We start from the raw sequence: 17,436 nt of genomic DNA on the forward strand, positions 1-17,436 counted from the left end.
TCTTCTTTAAGAGGAAGTAGACTGCTGAGGGAATAGTCAGAGAAATCCTGTTCAGATCCTGACTCCACCCCTTATTGGTTCTGTTTCACTGACTAAATTATTTTAACCAACTTGAGCCTCAGTTTACTCATCTGTAATATAGGGATCATAAGGCCATCCTTGCAGCATGAATGCGAGGATTAAATGAGATGAAGTACACAGAACATCTAACAGGGCCTGACACATATTAAGAGTTCAAAGTCTTTAGGTTCTTAGTGTTAAAAATAGAGAAGAGGAGCCCTTGAAAACTTTGCCTGCTTCTTTTTAGCCAAGCCATGAAATTAGTAAGTCAATTTGAAATTACACCAACAAGCTGCCACAGAACAATGCAACCTATTTCAAAGAACGCATTCAATGAAATGGTCACTAAGAAGAAAACATCTTGGTTTCTATCTGCTACATTCAAGTCCGTCAACCAAGCTGCGAGAAGAAATGATAACGTTACCCAGAGTAGACTTCTCAACTAAGGATGTGTGGGGGCAACTGGCCAGGTGTGAAGGGCCCACTAGTGGGCAGTGAAAGGCCCCAAAAGTGTAGTTCTTTCCTTGGCTCTCAGGGTAATGTAATGTCCACTTCAATAACATTTTTTTTTTAATTTCACATTTGACTAAAGACTATGTAGTAGTAACCTACTAGTTCGTTTTTAAAGCTTAAAATTATTTAATACAGAGGCCCAGTGCATGACATTCGTGCACTGGGGAGGGGCGTCCCTCAGCCCAGCCTGCACAGTCTGGGACCCCCCAGCAGGCGGACATCCCCCAAGTGGTCCTTAGCACTGCCACAGAGATGGGAGAGGCTCCCACCACCGCCGCTGTGCTTGCCAGCCATGAGACCGGCTTCTGGCTGAGCAGCACTCCCCCTGTGGGAGCACACTGACCACCAGGGGACAGCTCCTGTGTTGAGCATCTGCCCCTGGTGTTCAGTGCGTGTCATAGCGAGCGGTTGTTCCACCGTTCGGTCAATTTGCATATTAGCCTTTTATTATATAAGATTCATAAATAAGATGTGTGCATTTATTTGTTTAAGAATGAGAATGTTTTCAGCTTATTTTCTAAAACTTGGTGTTCTACTACATATTTTCCCCTTGGGGAAGTAAACAAAGACTACCCAAATGAGAACAAACGAAGGCTATTTTTTCAGAGCTTGTTATAGCAAGGGAGTCAGCCACCAGCATCACTCGCGTTTGGCAGAGGCTCAAGGCAGGCAGCAAAGTGGGAAAGCTTTATGGTGGAGGAAAGGGAATGCTTTAGGAATGCCCTCCTTGGAGGCTATTGGCCTAGGGCCCTGGTCGGCAAACAGAAGCTCGCAAGCCACATGCTGCTCTTAGGCCCCTTGAGTGTGGCTCTCCCACAAAATACCACGGCCTGGGCGAGTCTATTTTGAAGAAGTGGCGTTAGAAGAAGTTTAAGTTTAAAAAATTTGGCTCTCAAAAGAAATTTCAATCGTCGTACTGTTGATATTTGGCTCTGTTGACTAATGAGTTTGCCGACCACTGACCTAGGGGCTCTGGAGGCAGGAAAGCTAGAGCAAGATATCTTATGTGATTGGTTTGGGGAACTTATTTGTCTTTCTCTGGTTGGCCTGGGTTGAAACTGGAGTGGGAGCAGCAAAAAATAAGGAAGCTGGCAGTCACTGACCAAGCCCTGATGGTTCTGGGCTAATTGCTGCAGAGGTGGTGGGACAGAGTTCTGTTGTCCTATGTGATCTAGCCATTGTCTGTTGGTGTATTTGTCTCTCATGCTTAACTATAAGCCACCTTTGACCCTAATTTACATTTTGCAGGCATTTGGAAAGCTGCTTCTATATTTTAATAAAAAGAAATCCAACTTAATTTATTTCCAAAGATTTTAGTGGATTAATAAATTGCTTTCTTTAGAAAATGCAGTTTTCAATGAAGGCTCCTCATTCCTTAAAAAATAACCACCACCCCCACCCCCCTCCCAAAAAAAATAAAAAGTATGAAGCAGCAATTAAATCATAAGATGACTACAACCTGGCCGGGTGACTCAGTTGGTTGGAGTGTTGTCCAGTACCCCGAAAGGTTGCAGGTTTGAGTCCCTGTCAGGGCACATGCCTGGGTTGCAGGTTTGATCCCCAGTCCAGGTTGTGCTCAGGATGCAACTGATTAATGTTTCTCTTCACCTTGATGTCTTTCTATCTCTAAAAAAAAAGAAAGAAAAAAAGAGAGATATGACTAGATGACTACAAATATCACTTTCCTACACAAAAATTCAGTGAAATTCTAGCACTAGCAAAGAATGTTATTTCAGCAAACACAGATTATAAATAAAGACATTGGCCTGATTTCAATATACATATACTATAGTGAACCTTCTCCCTCAACTACACTCGATGCTATCTTAAATCTCTCAAGGTTTTGACATTTAAAAGTTCTTGGGTTCTTTTCCCCACTTTTGCAAAGTGCTGCCTAACTTGTTTCAGAGAGTACCCAAAATATAAAAGGCAAAGATCCTCTAAGTTAAAGAATGCATGTGGTAGGGGCAGACAGTATATGGAAATCTCTGTACCTTCCTCTCAGTTTTGTTATAAGCCTAAAACTGCTATAAAAATGTCTTTTAAAAAATCTATAAGGTATAAAGCTTTTATTTTCCCTGATAGCAACTCTACAACTAACTTATTTTAATTTGTGCCAACTAGTTTTGTCAAAGCCAGGGATTTAGGAATGTTAATCTCTGAAATACTTAACTTTCTGTATTCTCATTTTACTGAATCACCAAGCCAACTTCTCCTCCTTACTGTAAATTAAATGTACTGCAATCTTCTTCATGCTGATTCCATCAAGTTGGCAATCCCAGCTGTTGTTTTTTAAAGTTTTAGTCCTGGGTCCAAGAGAATAAAATACTACTGTTACTCGAAAATAAGGGAATGGTTAACTTATTCCATCCAGAAAATAAGCAATGTTTTCAGGAAAAAGGCAAACAGGATTCCTTTTAAAAATTAGGATTCTTAAAAATGAAGATTAATTAGCACACAATGCTTTGTGTACACCACAGGAGATAGAAGCTGACCTGTCTTTCAAGAAGCTTTGATCTAGTCCAATACTACAGACCTAAGTGAGCACACCTAAACTGCAGTCCAGGAAGCCAGTACAGACAGGGAAATGCAACCTACGGGAAGCAGGGGTCGAATGCATGTGGGGTGCTGGGAGGGGCAGTAATGGTTAAGGCTTTCTGGAAGGAGGCCAATCTATAGCCAAATCCTCAACTGGCAGAAACATGGATGATAATAATATACATCGCAGAGTATTTAAAATACAGTCACACATCGTAGATGAACATGATAACTCACGTGACCACTTCTAGTTAACTTGACTTTAACTTCCATGCTGTAAGATATGCCACTTTCAAACTACTAGTCACCCAGTGCATGAATTCATGCACATTGAAAGTGAATTAATTAGAAGAAATATTTTAATATTACTATTCCTGCCCTCCCCCATCGCTGTTCCCTCCCTCTGGCTGCTGCCTAGCTGGCCTGTTGCCGCTCCCCGATCACCATGCCCTCCTCTGCCTGCTGGCACCTGCCTTCGCTGGCTTGGAGCCACCCTCTCACTAGCCGCACCCCCCACCGACTGGTCGTTCTGCAGTTCAGTCAATTTGCATATTACCCTTTTATTATATAGGATGCGCCTAATTCAGTTCCCAACTGGAGCAATAGAATGGAAGTTTGCTCAGAATGCAGCACTACCTCAGCCCAGCTGCCACATAGAATATTGTGCCTTAGAAAATACTCTCTCCAAAAGTTCCTCCAAAACACTTATTTCCCTCTTCCTTTCTTCTGCTGCCATGAAATATATATAAATAAGAAATTCCTCTATGTATGGTGTTAGGAAGGCAACAGTAAATTAGGTAAGATTAATACACACACACACCTTAACTTTTGCAAGAATGTTCACTTTTTATCCAGTTGAATGGTGACTGGTATGGTTCAGGTATAATTTGAAATTCTGTCTCCGTGGGCTTCTTTTAGTTTCTGCTATCAACTAATTCATATGGGTTTAAGGTCAGCCCTGGGAGAGAAGGAGAAAGCTTTGTTTGAGGCCCCAGGCAACTCTTTCTAGGCAAAGAGAAAGGCTTTCTCATCCCAAAACCACTGCAATCATTCCTTTACTCCCCTGCCTTCCCCATAACAGACAGTGAACTTCTTGAGGGCAAGAGCTGACTTCCCCACAGGGAAATCCCAGGGAGACTAGTCAGGGGGCTAAGATTCCTCCACTGCGTAACCCACCTGCATCACTTTCTTCTCCTTGGCAATATCAAACCTTCAACTTGAAAGTCTTTAGAATTTGGCTTCCTGGAAGCCATAGTGGAATTACTTCTAGTTGGGCAACTGCTTTATTTCCTTCACCTATGGAACCTGCAAGGCTGTTCTAACAATCTCCCGTGTGTTTGGCTGTGAGCACAGTGCAGTTAGTGTGTGATCTTCGAAGAGCACTGAGTCCGACACCTCCAGTTCACAAGCATTTGGGGAGTAAGATAAGTGCCCCTGACAGCTACATGAGAGCTGGGTTCTGATGATGGACTGAACTAGAATGAGCCTGCCTCTCGGATAGGACAGGCCCATCTGTTTAAGGCTGATTGTGAATAACTAATGATGCGTGACTAGAGTGAAGCCATGCCCTGATAACAAGACTGTTTGGAAAAGCAAATCCCACTTTAAAAATATTAGAGATAATGGTATCTCTTTGAATGCCCAGTCTGGTAGTTAGAAGTCAATTTATGTTTTCCCAATTAAAGTGAAACATTCATTCTTGGTTGCAATAGTGGCAAGAAACAAAAAGGTTCACTTTGGAAAGAAGACTAAATCATTAGGTGAAAGATATTTTAAGTATAAACAAATGATTTCAGGATTAGTTGTAAATATTTAACCACTTTCTCTTTAACTTCAATATTAAAATAAAGATGTTCATGAAATGCAGTTAAAGAATGGAAAGGAAAGGAGGGAGTGAGGGAAAAATGGAGGGAGAGGGGAAGGAAGGAAGGAAGGAAGGAAGGAAGGAAGGAAGGAAGGAAGGAAGGAAGGAAGGAAGGAAAGGAAAGGAGGAAGAAAGGAAGAACATAGCTTTCATGCTTTTCAGGCTTACCTGCCAACCTTGCTCTTCCCAACACTACTGCTATACATTGAAATATAAAATGAAAACCCATATGAATTGAGACATGCTCATTATGTCCACATCAATCCAGATTAAGAGAGAGAGCAATAGAAATTAATTCTGGCACAGAAATAGAATGAGAATTAGAAAACCGGGTTCTTTTGGTGGTCAATTACATTTTCACCAGCCTTAGAAACTAAAAGGGAAAAATCCAAAATTAACCAAGCCAGTAATTGTTTAAAATGCCTTTTGAAGATACAGCAATGAATTTAAACTTTCTGCACACAATTTTAATGGTAGTGCCGTTTTCCCGCAATGTTTCCAAAATCTGACTTTGAGCCTAGCGCCGTGCTGTCCGCTGTAGCACATTTTAGTGAAGGGAACATGGAAAACACTGCTCTCTGAACTGCTCACAGTATTTTCTAACACAGATCCTAAGTGTGAGCTTAGTATCTTGCTGCTAACACTTGATTTGGGAACCACTTGGAAGCGTTGAGTTTCGGTCATCAATATAATAATTTGACAGCATTAATTCCACTTGGTAATAAAAAGTCATTCTTTTTTAGAATCTTTTATCATTACAAAAGAAAAAAGAAAAAAAGGGGCATTCAAATATCTCCACACAAGTTCTAGACCAAGGGCACTTGTGTTCAAATATATTTCTAATATGTATTTGTTTAAAAATATTGACATTCATTAGCATCATAAATTTCATTTACCTTTTTATTAACTAGAGGCCTGATGCACAAAAATCATGCAAGAGTAGGCTTTCCTTCCCCCAGCTGCTGGCACCGGCTTCCCTCCGGCACCCGGGACTGGGCTTCCCTTGTAGCCCTGGCTTCTTCCAGAAGGACATCTGGTCTAATTAGCATATTATGCTTTTATTATTATAGATATCATATGAATATTGAGGATTAAGGAATTGAAGTGTAATTCACTTTGAGACGGTCTATGTCAACAGATTGCCTGCTAAAGCCAATTAAATATGATTTTAGGTTTCTAAAGAGGGCATGGTCCTGGCCAGTGTGTTATCCTGTGCACCAAAAGGTTGCAGGTTTGATTCTCAGTCAGGGCACATGCCTGGTTTTGGACTGAATCCCCAGTGCGGGGTGAGCAGAAAGCAGCAGATAGATGTTTCTCTCTCACATTGATGTTTCTCTCTCCCTCCTTCTCCCTTCCTCTCTCTGTAAAAATCAATAAATAGGACGTGGATTATTAAAAACAAATTAGCCATTAAGACATCTAAGATGCTGTGGTTGAAGGAAAATGCTCCAAATAACACCAAAAAAAGCTTTAATAAATTAGGAATTAAACAATGACACAGTCTGTAACAGCGTAGAGAACAAGAGGACTACAACAGTGACCTGTCACCCAGATCCATGATGCTGAGCAGGAAGATTTGGGAGAGGAAATAACACATTTAGGGCACTTTTAACTACATACCCACACACGTGTCCATGATGGCTTCTATAGTACAGAAGATACATACCAAATTTTGCTACTTGCCTCTTAAAATATATGCATTGTTAATGTTTTTATTCAGAATCTAGTAAAGAAAAATACAAATTTGACTTTTGAAACAGGTGCAAGCAATTCCCTAGACTAATAAAATTTGCTGTAAAAACTACTGAAAATGTTAAATGATCTCCTAAAGCTCTAATGTGATCATTGAATTCTAAAGCCATAATGAGTCAAAATGAGGGTTGGTGGCCTGATGTATGTTATTGAGAAAGCATGCTTTGTTGTTAATTGCTTGCTCCAAGTGAAGTGTGCTGTCCACCAGATTCTAAGAAGCCAAGAGTTCTGTCTATTATGCTGACTGACTGCCCTCTCACCTGATCCCATTTCTCCCAGCGAATCTTGCTTATGTGAATGTCCAGCTAAAATGCCACTTCCTCTGGGAAAACTCCCTGAGCATTCCCTACCTGAAAGTTCTCTCTGGTTCCTATACTTTGAGGCACATATCCTAGCAGCCTTGTCCATACAGAAAAAAGACCAACTCTTTATATTTGCATTCTCACACCAGTAGGAAATTAAAATATCAATAGCTAATTGCTACCACGTGTCAGGCACCGCTCTAGTCACTGCATGTGTGTGTGTGTGTGTGTGTGTGTGTGTGTGTGTGTGTGTGTGTGTGTGTGTGTTCATATATTTTAATTCTCACCTGAGGATATGTTTTCTGTTGATTTTAGAGAGAGAAAGGAAGAGAGAGAGACAGATAGACAGACAGACATCGATGTGAGAGAAACATCTATCTATTGCCTCCCATTTGTGCCCTGACCAGGGATTGAACCAGAAATCTGGGTATGTGCCCTGTCCGAAATCAAACCTGCCACCTGTGTGGGATGATGCTCCAACCAACTGAGTCACACTGGCCAGGGTGGCATTGTGTGCATATTAACACACGTCTTTCTCATATCATCCCTCGGGTAGCGAGTACTTTGATCCCCATTTTTCAAGTGAGGAAACTGAAACACAGTAACGTTAGGTAAATTGTTCCAGGTCACAGAGTTGGCACATAGTAACCTCCCTCCTACCTGTCACACACTAGACAATCAGATCTATGAATGCGCCTACATTTTATATTTGACCAATCAACCAAAATTAGCCATGAAGAGTGTACTAAGGTCCCTGCACCTTTAACTATTTATTTTTGTTGGATATGTGTGTATGTGTGTGTGTGTGTGTGTGTGTGTGTGTGTGTACACGCACGCACATGCACATTCCATGTGTAGGAAATTTAAACCTGTTTAGCCTCATAAAATGCAAATTTATTCTCAGAGTGTTGAGACTGAGTGTATTACTTTATATGATATCCCTTTGTGACTTTTAAATATACGAACTGAATTGCATGATATGAAATATAAGTGGTAATTGCTGACATTTTTTAGTACCATACTAATTAAGTTCTGACACAGTTTCCCACGGCTTGGAAGACCTGCTCAGACCTAGCGATACATTACAGTGCTCTGACTAACAGAGAGGACTTGTTTACTCCAGTCCCAGCGGAAAAGCTGCCACTCGGTGGGGCTAAGCATATGTGCTGTCAGAAAACAAGTGACACTCTTACTGTCTTTTCTCTTTCCTCATCACTTTTCCTTTAGTATATCGGTTCCTTTTAGTTACATGACAGGAAAATAGTTCTATTTCTGTGCATTGTGTACCAGTTTTCTATTCCTGTCATCACAAGGACCACAAATTAAACAACACAAATAGATTACCTCCTAGTTGGTAGGTCAGAAGTCCCACTGGGCTCCGCTGGTGTCTCTGCTCCAGGTTCCATAAAGCGGGAGTCAGGGTGTCAGAGGGGCTTGGTCACTTTGAGGAGCCTCTAGGGATGAATCTGCTTGCCCGCTCATTCAGGTGCTGGCTGACTTCACTTCCTTGCAGCTGTAGCTCTGAGGTCCTTGTTTGCTTGCTGGCCTTCAGCCAGGGGCCCTCCTCAGCCTCTAGTCTAGAGGCTTCCACACTCCTTAGCTCACAGCCCCCTTCCGCCATCCTAAAGGCAGCAATGAGGTCCAGTCCATCTCCCACTTGGAACCTCTGACTTGTCCTGAGTCTCATCACTCTAACCATTTATCTTCCTCTTTGCATTTAAAATTCCCAAGGGATTATACTGGGCCCATCCCAATAATCCAGTATAATCTCCCTATTTTAAGGCTAGTCAGTGGATTAGGAGCCCTAATTCCATCTGAAAAGTCCCTTCACAATGGTATCTAGATTAGTGTTTGAAAAGCTGGAGGACAGGAATCCTGAGACCATCTTTAGCATTCTGCCCACCACACAAGGTTGATCCTTAAAACATAAATGCAAAAATGTTTTCTTACCCAGAACTTTTGTGTTTTTAATTTTATTGCTCCTCATTCTGTATTTCCCAATTTAATAGCTACATTATTACTTATTAATAACAATACATTGAAACTAGAAATTTAGTTATAATTCTAATTAAAAGCTGCTTTAATCAGTGAGTGTATTATATGACATCCCTTTTATGATTTCTAAATATACTTATTGAATTAATGATATGAAATGTACTAGTATGTGGATATAGTAATTGCTGAAAGTTTTTTCTTTGACCATCAATAAAATTGTCTATGAAACTAATTCAGCATCAATGACTAAATTTTACTTCAGATTTTACATGCAATATAATGATACAAGCTTGCACAGATAAAAAAATTGATCAAATGAAAATATATTTCCTAAAGGTAAGCTAAATTAAGGAAAATGTAAAATTGGTCACAGTTACATCACTCTAATGAATATAGTTCAAGAATTTATGATAATTTTATGTATTCTGAAGGAGAAATCAAGTGCCCTCAAAACCATTTTTGATAACATGAAGCACATAGTTGTTGTGCTCAGTTTATGATGATGAATGATGATGGAATTAAATTTGGTGCTGATAGTAGGAAGTTCACTAATTTGCTCAAAGAAATGATCCAATAATTAATCTTTGTTTTCTCATCCATGGAAGAAGGTTATAATTAGATGCTGTCTAAGATCCCTCCTACCTTTGTCTATAATCAGATTTACAAAAAAATTCATTCTCACTTTTTGTTCCATTCAAAATAGTCACAAATGTTCAAACAGAGTAAAAATGTAAATAGACTTTTTCATAAGGAAACTGGTTTGTCCCTTAAGATTTTATTAAAAGCATGAGAGATGTAACTTGCTTTCAGTAATAATTACCTGTCCAAAATCTGTTAATTCTCAAGATACTAGTCAACAGCCCTAAATGGAGAGACAGAAGTTGTGTGACGAGAAAAAGGGGTATGGCCTTTCTGGTAGTTTATTCAATGTGTGACTTTAGGCAAAGCATTTAACTTTACTGGCTCTACTTTCTTAATTTGTATAAGAGACAGGGCTCCCTAAATGAAGGAACATTTCATCTAAATAATCAATCTCATTCAACCAGGGTACGAGACTATTTTCAATGACTGGAGCCTTAGTCTACACCAAGTTGTTAGGTGTTGTCACGGGGACTAGCTCTTAATATTTACAAATATATATCTATCTATATAAAACCCTAATATGCAAATAGACTGAATGGCAGAACAACCGAACAACCAAACAACTGGTCGCTATGATGTGTACTGACTACCAGGGGTCGCGTGTAGAACATGGCGGGGGTGGGCCGAGGCGAAATGGTGGAGCAGGTGAGCTGGGGCCAGTTGCTGTCATCGGGGCAAGCCCTCTGGTGGTTACTGGAAATTCTTTGCTCCTGCGCGCCCTGGTTCCGCCTGGCACTCACACCTGCTGCCAGTGCCAGCCCCGCTCATACCCACTGCTGGCGATGGCACCACTCCCACCCGCTGCCAGCACCAGAGTCTCCACTCGCACCCGCTGCCGGCACCGGCCCCGATTGCTTGGCGCCATCAGTGGGTGCGAGTAGCAGCTGCCAGCCCCAATAGCTCCTGAGGGCTTCCTCACCTCCCCCTGCTCCTGAGGGACGATCGCAGCAGCAGCAGCAGCAGCTGCCACTCACACCCGCTGATGGTGCCGGCCCCAATCACTCCGTGCCATCAGAGGGTGCAAGTGGGGCCAGCACTGTCAGTGAGTGCGAGCAGAGCAGCGATGGCAGGAGTGGGGCTGCCAACAGACAGGGGACCAGGGGCCGTCACAGTGGGAGGGGCTGGGTAGGGGCATGGAGGATGGGCCAAGACCTGCCCCTGTGCCCACCACAACCTCACTGCCCACAGTTCCTTTCAAGGTGCACAAATTTGTGCACTGGGCCCCTAGTATATATATAATTATTTTTATTATATATTGTTGAAATGTGATGGTACACAGCCTCCTCATGTTGAATGACAAGGTGTGCCTAGGTCCGTGGTCAGCAAACTGGGGCTTGTGAGCCACATGTGGCTCTTTGGCCCCTTGAATGTGGCTCTTCCACAAAATACCATGGCCTGGGCGAATCTATTTTGAAGAAGTGGCATTAGAAGAAGTTTAAGTTTAAAAAATGTGGCTCTCAAAAGAAATTTCAATCATTGTACTGTTGATATTTGGCTCTGTTGGCTAATGAGTTTGCCAACCACTGGCCTAGGTCATTAGAGAAAGACAACCATCAATATTTTTCTTTCAATTTCTTTTTGTATTTAATAAATTTGACATGTTACATCCTTTAAATTTAAGGTGTATGTTACAGAATATACCAGGCGACCAGAAAAACACACACAAGGAGTACTCTCTTTAAATTTAAGGTGTACAGCCTGCTTTTTTGATTCAGTTATATATTATACTATGATTGCCATTGAAGCAATATTTATCACGTTGCATCATGATAGCACAATATTCATTATATTCATTATACTGTGCATTATATCTCTATGGCTTATTTACTACTTGTTAGTAGTTTATACCATTAAACACCATCACTTTTTAAAATTCCACATCTAAATGATACTGTACAGTATTCGTCTTTCTTTGTCTGACTTATCTCGCTTAGCATAACATGCTCAAATTCTATCCATGTTGTCACAGATGGCAGGCGCAAGTTGGCGGTACATAGCCTCTACATGTTGAATGGCGTTCTGTGCCAATCAAAAGAGAAAGGCAAGCGTCAACCTTTTTACAAATCCCCAGCAGTTACTCTCCTGCGTCAGACTCTGTTCACGTTTCCTCTCCTCTGACAATTCTGCTGCTACAACCAAAGGCCATTTCCTTCTGGTCTGTCAACAGTGGAAATGGAAAACAGCTGCTCAGCCACCCTTTGGAAAATAGGTGCTCTGTGCACATCTTGTCATCGGGTCGTTCAGGTCACCTTCAGCACCTGAGCAGGTCACAGAGGGGAACTTTGAAGTTGAATTGGGCCTTAATAATCGTCTAATCCAACTTTCACCCACAGCAGCAGCCCCATCTTGTAATTTCCCCCCACCGGTCATCCTTTGCCCTCTGCACGCACACTTCCAGCGCTGGGGACTCCTGACCCCCAAAGCAGCACATGTCTCGCTTAGATCACTTGAATTGTTAGAAATATTATTTTCCTATTTAATTGGAACCTGTCTGTAGTTTCTATAGAAACTTGCTCTGTTATCTAGAACCAGATAGAAGGAATTCACACATTTTCTTTGTAGAAGTGAAAGGAGTTTTTTGGGGTAAAATGGGAATTTTGGGGGGTGAAATAGGCAGGTTTAGGAAATTTTAAAAATTAAGGGGTCCATGGAAAAAACACAGGGCTACAGAGTTGCAAAAGGATACATTTCCAAAAGATAAGGGAGCTGGGAGTAGCAAAGGTACACATTTACAGAATAAAGGGAAGGAGGAAGAAAGCCCAGAGGGAAAAGGAGAACAATGAGGGAGGAGAGCCTCCTGTGTCCCACCTGAGGTTCCACCTCTGAGCTCAGGAGTTGCTATAGTGACCAAATCAGAAGGGGATGGTGACCAATCAGAGGGGATATCGAGGCACAAAGATCTGCAGCCTTTATAAACCGTAGGGAAAAGGGACTCAGTGGAACTCTTTCCCCCTCCCCACGTGGGAGTCTGTGCTGTGAGATTCTTTCCCCTTCCCTGCGTGGGAGTCTGTACTTGTTCTTCAATACATTTTCACCTTTGCTATACCACCTTCCATCCGTGGTTTCATTCTTCGACCCCACCAGACAAGAGCCTGAGAACCATCCTGCCCAGGGGAACCTGGAGCGGGTTCCAGTCCAAAAATTCCCGTATCAGAAGTAGTTTACCTCTATGAAGAGAACCCTCCTGTTCTCTCAAATGCTTTATTCTAGTTAGTCATTATCAGAAAATCCAGGGTAGTGTTTACCTCTTGAGAAACAATAGATGTGCCTTAGGGAAGGACGGACAGTCTGGCTAGTTTGGGGAATGTTTTGGAGTGTGAGTAATGTTCTATTTCTGACCTTAGTGGTGATTTCATGATATTAACCGTATAGATTCATTAACTGTACATATATGTTGGACCACTTTTCTGAATGTATATTTCATAACTGTGCCTAGTTAGTATTTTAGCCTAAAAATGTCCATATGTACATTTTGAATGAACAATTTACTTTCTAGAAAACTGTCCTAAGCAAATAATTAAGGATATATACAAAATTTAGCTCAGTATATGTTTAATGCAATAAGGATTGTAATAGGCAAAAACAACAACAACACACACACACAGTAAATTAAATATTCAAAATTAGATTGAGTTATTTATGACATATGTATGTATTGATATAAAAATATATTCATGATTTTTCCCAGAATATAAAAAGAATTAAATAAGCTACAACTCTGCATGATTCCATTTCTGAAAAAAAAGCCTGAAAAGGATTTCAATGAAATAGTAAAAGCATTTATCAGAGGCTTATTATGGTTTATTTTTATTTTCTTCCTGTTTTCATCTCTGCTTTCAGATTGCTCTGTAAAGATATGAGCATTGTACTATTTGTAATAGCAGGATTATTAAAAATAAATGGACCTAGAGGGCATAATACTCTAAATGCGTCGAGATCACAACCACTTGCATCTTACACAGACTCCGCTCTTCAGTGCTGCCTAAGCCTGGAATATACTTTGAGATCAACTGAATTGAACCCACATCTTTTTCTTTTTATTGTTTAAAGTATTACATATGCTCCCTTTTTTCCTCCATTGACCCCCTTCTAGCTTCCCCCCTCCTCTCCCCCCCCCCCTCCCTGGCCCCAGGTCTTCACCACACTATTGTTTGTATCCATGGGTTATGCATAGATGCATACAAGTTCTTTGTTCAACCCATATCTTTTCTAATGCAGTTTTCTTTTAATCAGAGTTATTCAAAAGCTCTGGGAGGCAAGTTGTATTGTCAAAGCCTTGTTAGAAAAAAGCAACAATATCATGCCCCGCCCCCCTTTTCCCATTCCCTGCCTCCCAGAGGCAACAATTTCAAGGGACTCCTTTAGTATATGCCTTCCTCTGCTAAACACATTTATAGTGTTTCATTCTGTAGCTTTAAGCATTATCTGTGGACTTCACGCTAAAGAAGGTGAAGATTTTTATCTCTTTTTCACTAAGTCATCCTGCCCACATTACTTATCAAATCACAGTTTTGGTTATAGATATTTAGTGTATACGTCATCATGACAGGGAATGCAGGCATCGCAGCTGAGTCACGTGGTATCCTAATGCAACCATCACAGCTGAGTCAAGCCTTATCCTATTCATGGTCCCTGAACACGTTTTTTTGTTTTGTCTGGGTTTTCAATGTTCTTATCTCCCCCCACCCACCCTTGTATAAACCCCAAACTCTTCCCCTGTAGTAAACCTCCTCTCAATTCATCCAGTTCATGAAATCGAGTATTTATCAGGTTAACAATTTTTTAAAGAAATATTTTTCAGAGTTTCTGATTGACTCAAATCAGATCTAGTTGCTTCCTCAGGACCTCTTACATGTCCTGGTTATTCCTTTCTCATGACAATATTTTTCATATTTTATCTGTTCAATCTATGGGGGGGCATATATCCTTTCAAATTTGAATCTTGAGAGGGTTGCCCATTTTTCACCCTTTTAAGGTAATTTGGAAACTCAATCATGTGGTGGGAATGACAATAACAATAAAGAGAGCTACTGTTTTAGCTGTATCCGGCACTGTGCTAGGTCAAAGCAATATGTATCCCTCACAGCTCTGTGTTATCTGCACATCTGATAACCATGTTCTTTGTCTTCATTTAAGTCACAAGGTGGCAAAGTGCACCTGTTGCCTGCTTTAGTAGATGTTTCCTTGGAGCATTGTCCACGGCTCCTTTAGCATTATAGTGGCAGAGATGAGTAGGTGCAACAGAGACCATGTGAACTGCAAAGCTTAAGATGTGTACTCTTTGGCCTTCTAAAGATAAAGTTCACCAACCCCAGCTTTAAGTGATTGATAAAACATATTAAATATGACAAGACTAAATCTAATCCCATTGATGAGGCACCAAATCTCCTGGAAGGCTGAGGTTGACACACATTCATTAACCTGTACAGTGAGACAGCTGGAATACATCAATTAACCTACATGATTTTTAGATTGTACATATCAAGTACATAAGTTAAAACATACAAAAATTAATGCTGCCTTTGAATTGAATGAGTTGCCTTAAAAGGTAAGAAATCCCCTATCTCTTTCTATTTAAACAGTAATAACATTCAACCAGAAAAAGAATCGTGGTAGGTTATGTTTACATACAGGAATCCTGAATCCTACACACAGAATTCTATGGAACACGGAGTCCTAAAGGATTCTAAAAATTCCCAAAATGGGTCCTAAAAAACATTAAGTGGGTGGGGGTGGGGGTATGAATGCTACAAGTTTGTGAAATACTGCTTACTACTTTCTTCTTGGAGATTTACAATATGTTAGCACAGGGAAGATTTTGAGAATTCCTGCCAAAAAAAGGAATCTGAACAACTCTGTTTATGCAAATGTTACCCACTGGGAATTACTTCTTTCCCTTCTGAAACTCTGTGACTTTATCTGCATTTAGATTACAGGACACATTGGCAAATGCTTTGCTGACATCAAATGCTTTTGCTAACCGAAATGATTCATGATAGATTTCATGGTTTTCAAGAACTCTATCAATTTTCTGGTTCTCTATTGTAGCAGTGTTTTACCTGGAAGCTAGTCCAGAGGAAACTGACAGTTGGCCAGACAGAGGCAGAGCACTAAGATAAATGGTGTTTATCATTCACTTCCTCACTCTCCCTTATTCTGAGCCCAACAGCAAGGAATAAGAAGATAAAAGCAGTAACAATTTAGCCTGGGACAGATGAGATCACTCCCCACTGCTGGAAGCAACGGGATTGTTCCGCACTCAGCAACCAATGGAGCAGATACCAGGAACCCCTCAGCAAGTTTACGATGGAGTTTGTCTAATCTTGGACAGAACTGACCCCTGCTTTTATGCTCTAATTGGTATAGATCTGTTGAGGGCCATTGACAGATTTCTGTTCTGTCCTCTCTCTCTATCCTATGAAATCCTCTCTGTTATGCCATCATATTATTCACCCTTTCCCCTGCCTGTCAGAGGTGAATCTAGTTATTAGTAAAAATAATATATTTGAACACTATCTTAGTCCTCAGCTTATATAGTAATGATAAAGTAGTATAAATCTAACACTTCTGCTCACTACACACTGGGACTACACTCTGTAAGAGCCATTCTTACAAGTCATTTCTTTTCCCACAAAGAATGAAATGGAAAGGATTCCAATGAATTAGGATTTTCTCTCCTTCCATTAATTTTAATGATTTACTTCCTGATATATTATCTCATTCAAAAAGCAAGTTATGGTATCATTCCCATTTTGCAGATAAATAAACCAAAGCTCAGACTGATTAAAGAACTTGCCAAATGTCTCAAAATAGAGCCAGGATTAAATACTTAAATGTGTTATCTACAAATTCCATGATCTTTCTAACAAACTATGCTGCCTGTTCAAATACTCTTCGTTTTTCTCATTCTGCAATTTTATCAGCCTAATAAGTCTATTAAAAATAAATAAATAAAATAAACTAACCCTGGCTGGGTGGCTCAGTTGGTTGGAGTGTCATCTGGTATACCAAAAGGTTTCCGGTTCAACCCCTAGTCAGGGCACATGCCTAGGTTTTGAGTTCGATCCTGTGGCATCAGGTACGAGAGACAACCAATCGATGTTTCTCTCATATTGATGTTTCTCTCTCTCCCTTCCTCTCTCTCTAAAAAAATCAATAAAATAATAAATAAATAAAACTAAAAGTAAAATTACCTGTGGCTCACATTCTATTTCTATTCGACAGCACTGTAATCAATGTAGTGTAGTATTAGAAGGGTAGGCAGGTAGATTAATGGGGAAAAAGAGAGAACATAAATAAATCTATACTTATATATGAGCAATAGATTTTCAACAAGTAGTTTTCAACAAGTGCCAAGGTAATTTGTGATGAAATGAAAGTATTTTCAATAAATGATGTGTATCTATATACAAAATTAAAATAAAATAGAAATGAACTTTGACCTTTGTCTTACACTAAATATAAACATTAATTTGAAATGAATTATATACTAAAATTTAAACTATTAAACTTCCAGAAGAAAAATATTATAAGATATAGTTAGGAAGTAAAGGTAGGAAAATATTTTGTAGATAGAATACAAAAAGAATAAATCATGAAATAAAAAATTGATACATTGAACTTTGTCAAAATAAAAAATGTCTGCTTTTCAGAAGATAATATTAAGAAAATGAAAAGGCAAGCCACAGACCAGAAGAACGTAGAGACAATACATTAATCTCACCAAAAAATCTGTATCCAGAATATATAAAAAATTCTGCTAATTTAATA

Source organism: Cnephaeus nilssonii (assembly GCF_951640355.1).
Source record: "Cnephaeus nilssonii genome assembly, chromosome: 18".
Classification (NCBI taxonomy): domain Eukaryota; kingdom Metazoa; phylum Chordata; class Mammalia; order Chiroptera; family Vespertilionidae; genus Cnephaeus; species Cnephaeus nilssonii.